The sequence below is a fragment of the Rhagoletis pomonella genome, unplaced genomic scaffold (assembly GCF_013731165.1).
Source record: "Rhagoletis pomonella isolate Grant_MI unplaced genomic scaffold, Rhpom_1.0 Rhpom_scaffold_00003, whole genome shotgun sequence".
Taxonomy (NCBI): domain Eukaryota; kingdom Metazoa; phylum Arthropoda; class Insecta; order Diptera; family Tephritidae; genus Rhagoletis; species Rhagoletis pomonella.
In genome coordinates, this window is record NW_023458557.1 from 76,562,825 (window position 1) to 76,567,796 (window position 4,972).

Genomic DNA, 4,972 nt, shown 5'->3' on the forward strand with positions numbered 1-4,972 from the left:
ACATATTAAAAAATATTTTAATGGAAAACAGCTCAATGTTTGCTTTTATATTAATATATCAATAATGTTGCCGCTACGAAGTTATCGCGCATATGAAAATATTGCTGTCAAAGTATCAAATTGCTGGCAATATTTATCAAGATAAAAGCTCTGATAATTATTGCTTGCCAAGAGCAATATGCGGTCTCCATTGGTAAAATTTTTCCTGATAACATTATCAAGATAAAAACGTTTGCCTGTGGAGACAGCAAGTAAGTAATTAGTGAATTACCCTGTTTCCACGGCACATATTAGTAATTCGATTTCGATCTGAATTACCTACAAATGAGGTAGTTCGTGGCGAATTACGAATGAGAGAGCGAATTACGAATCGTGGAAACGCCGAATTAAAGCCTGCTATACAGATCAATGCGAGCGTGAGCGTGAGACGATCAGTACGTTCACGACTGTTATAATCCGAAATATGCATTTTTACGTGACGAGTTGCTCGTTCACGACTGTTACGATGCGAGCCCTGGTTGCGATTGGATTCCGATTACTACATAAGCACCCCTTTTGCGAGTGTCGACTGGTAGTAGATAAACGACTATTATTCGATTTACGCTTTTCCATGGTATTGTGAACGTCGTTGTCTCGTTCAATAAGTCAGTGTGAATAAATTATAGGCGCTTCCCCTTCTACAAATAAACAGTTGAAGGATGATGAGCGACTAAAAGCTATTCAACGAGAAATCAACATTCACAATACCATGGAAAAGCGATAATCGAATAATACTCGTTTATCTAATACTAGCCGAAACTTGCAATAGGGGTGAAAGTTTTTTTCAGCTGTGTACCTTTCAAATCATTGGAATCAACTAAATTAATTAAGTAAACAAGTATTAAGGTTAAAGAATATTTAAATTTAACAAACTTATTTATTCAAATTATCGTCCTGGTCAAAACAACATCGCAAAAAATATAGAAAAAAGGTTTTTTTCTTAACAGCGGTCGCCCCTCGGCAGGCAATGGCGACCATGACAAACAGTTTCTCATAAAAATACAATCGCCGTTCGAAGTCGGCGTAAAACTGTAGGCGCCTCCCCTTTGTGTGACATCAAGGCGCACGCTACAAATCGGAGGATGGGCTCGACCAAACACTCTCATATGTGTAAGCGCCAATCTATTATTATTATTATAATTCTCAACAGTTTCTCTAATCGTCTTCTAAACTTCTACCTTAGAGAAACACATAAGAATTCTAATCGTTACCTAATCTTAATGTTTGTTGGGTCGTTTTTCCCTTTTAGTATCGCAGCTTTTTTCTTTCCGTTTAATTACTCAGCTGCTCATGGTAACTTGAGATATATTTGGAGTAACAACTTGGTGTTTGTCGAAACGACTAACATTGGTTTTAGTGCAACTTTTTTACATTGATACCATAAAGGTTTTTTTTTTGAAATCTTGATTTTTCGAACATCGAATAAACTGGAATTTTTATCGAACAATCCAATTTTTTGATTTCATACTAATCTTGACCTCTAAATAAAAGTTTCGAGTTTTTTGAAGCTTTCAATGCTTTTTCAAGTTCAAGGGAAACCCGTAAATAGATTATTTGGGAATGAAAAGTATATCATATCATCTCTCCCTTATGCTGGAAGCATGAATGTGCAAATTTACCAATTTTGACTTAATTAACATTTGATGTTCTATGTTATACCAAAACCCAGAATAACATGCGTACACGTTCTTGATTGAGGGTTGATTGTAATGATTTTTATAATTTTCACAAGTTTGCAAACGTTTGCATGCAATTTTGTTTCCAGCAAGTCAACATATGACCACGTACAGAAAATAAAATTTCAATTTAATAATTTCCAAATCAAAATGACAGCTGACTGAAACCGTCTTCCGTCGCAATTTTGTTTACTCGGACGGATTTCACTGCCGCAACTAAACAGCTGTTGACATACCGCCGACCGCTTTACCGTCGTCGTAGAGCTTTGTATGTATATGATTCCAATAAATGAATATTTGGCGCTTAAACGTTTTCTACGTGTTTGGCCGAACTTCTCCTCCAATTCGTGTTTTACTTCTTGATGCTGTGATGTTTTATTCCACCTCCGAAGAAGCTTTTTTATGGCAGAAGTATACTCGGAGGTTTGCCGTTGTCTGTACCTAAAACTTAGTTTAGGCGTTTTTAGAACTTATTGAAACAATGTTATCTTTTTATTTTTTTAATACGGACAGTGGTTTTTAGTTTTTGAAGTTTACCTAGATTAAATCCTAATGGGATATGGCTCGATCTCATAAAGTATTTAGCCATTTTTATGCAAATGAAACCAAAACCAAACACAAACTGTTTTGGTAAATTTGAATTTAATTTAAAAAAATTATAACAATTTCATAATCAACCACTTTTAGTAGTTTCAGTGGTACTGCACCTTAAAAAATTTGTAAAACCATGGTAATCGAAACGACTAAAGAGCGTGTCAGACTTGGCAATATTTCCAACTTTTCCACGCAATTCGTTGTCAAATTGTGAGTTAAGTTTAAAATTTCAAGTCTCTACCTCATCTGGAAGTTGGTTAAAAATGTATTGCAAGATTTGACCCAAACAAACATGCTTACATATATGTATACAGAGTCAAAAGTTAGCACACACCTTGTTCTAATCTAATATTCATTCCAAAACATAACCCAAAAGTTTTTTTCTCAGTATTCAAAATGTTTTCCGTTATAAATCCTTTTCGTTAATTTTTATTTAAAATATAGCTCAGTATATAAAAAAAAAACATATACCTAGCAAACTTAGTACGAAATTCACAAAACTTGATCAAACTTAAAACTTTTGTAGCGCTTTGAATTTCAGTATAATAAAGTGCGCACAAACAAAATCCATTTTTACCTTCCTTTTATTAGCTCGGGATGTAACTATGTAATATTGATGCGCCTAAAAGATGCAGAGATTTCTATTCTCAAGTTACATACCTGATGACAGTAAGAATGGCAATTATAATAGGGAGGTTTTAGTTTTTCAAACTATAATTGTATTATATGGAAGAAAATGCGCTACAGCCTAGACAAAAAATAATTAAACTGCAGTCTTTAGCTACTTGAAACTTTGACTTTACTTACTGAAACTGAACGGGCTACAAAACTGCATATCGGAAATTTTTTTTTTATAAATTCTAATTAAAAAGTTTCCAATTTTTATGAAAATTTTTTAAGTTTAATTAATTTTTGTAAATTTGAATGGAAACGTTTCTAAAAACTCTGATTAAAAAGTTTGAAATTTTGATGAAAATTCTTTGTAGTTTAATTAATTTTTGTTTTTGTTATTTATGGCCTTATAACAATTATATTCAACAATTTTATTGAGCTTGAGGCCGTTTTTCCCAAAAAAAAAAGTTCATTCAAGTCGACCTCAAGCTCAGATTTAATTAATGTTTGTGAATTTTGTACAAAGTTTGCAAGATTGATTTATATGTTTTAAATAAAAATTAACGAAAAATATTTATGATGTAAAACGTTTTGAATATTCTGAAAAAATAAACTGAATTACGAGTACTTCTTTATATAAAATTCACAAAAATTTTCATTAAATTTTCATACTTTTTAATCGGAATTTTTAGAAACTTTTTTGTATCCATTCAATTTTAATGAAGTGCAATTTCCAAGTGGCTAAAAATTTCCGTTGATGTACGATATTTTTGTTTTTGAAAACTGTGTAGCACATTTTCCTCCATACAAAATAAAATTTTGCTTGTGCGTTATATGGAAGAAAATGCTGAACACCCGCGACAAAAAAAAAATAATTAATTAAATGGGCTACAAAACTATATACCCGAAGAATTTGTGAAAATTCTGATTAAAAAGTTTGAAAATTGTATGAGAAATTTGTTGAATTTCCGCGAGTTTCATATAAAGTGTGAAACTTCGATTAATTTGGTTATGTTATATGAACCATATTATCATAAAAACGATAGAGGAAAATGTCATGAAAGGAATCTGTATTATTATATTAGAACAAGGTGTGTGGAAACTTTTGATTCCGACTATATATATATAGCAAGTTATGGCGTTTTCGTTTCTACAAAATAGATTACCTTTTCACTGCCCGGTTCTTAGTGTTTTTGCTGAGAGGGCAATAAGAAGGTAACATTTTTCGGTAGAAACGAAAACGCCATTAAATAAAAGCTTGTAAAAATATTTATTTTACAAACCACGTTCTTCTTTTGGGAAAATATTGTTCCTATAGCTGTCACTATATTAAGATTTCTCTTGAAACAATGTTTCGTTACTTGATGGCGTTTCTTTAATAGAATAGTTAGCTTTAGTCGCGGTTGATTGATTTGTTCCTACATTAAAATCAGATGGGCGATTTGGTTTCCTTCCTAATGAAAAATTACCGCTTTGTTTAGAGACAACAGGAATCAAATTTTCCGCTGATTTCGTTCTGAAAGGAATTAAATATATATTAACCCCAAGTTTTTTTTTTAATTTAAAACATTAACTAAATCTTAAACTTACACTGTTTTCAAAACGGATAATTTAGGTATATTTTTCGTGTAAGCTTTCTCTCCTGAAGCCTCTAATACCGCTAGTTCCTCCGGATGTGATTTCCTCTTGTGAGTACGGCAATTGGGCCCATTAGCAAATGTTTTATCACAAAAGTCACAAGAATACGGTTTCAGGCCACTATGGAGTATTAAATGATTTTTCAGTGTTTTTGCTCGTTTGAATGCCCGACCACAATAGTCGCACTTGTGGCGCATGATATCTGAATGTACGAGCATATGACGATTTAAAGTTACCCGTGAGTTCAGTTGTAAGCCGCATTCACTGCAGACGTGTTTATTGGAACTATGTATATCCATGTGATTCTAGATATGTATGTATATATAGATGAACATATGTATAAAACATTTACGGACATTATTTCACTATATATATATGTATCTATAACAAATTATTTCTCACCTTCAGACGCG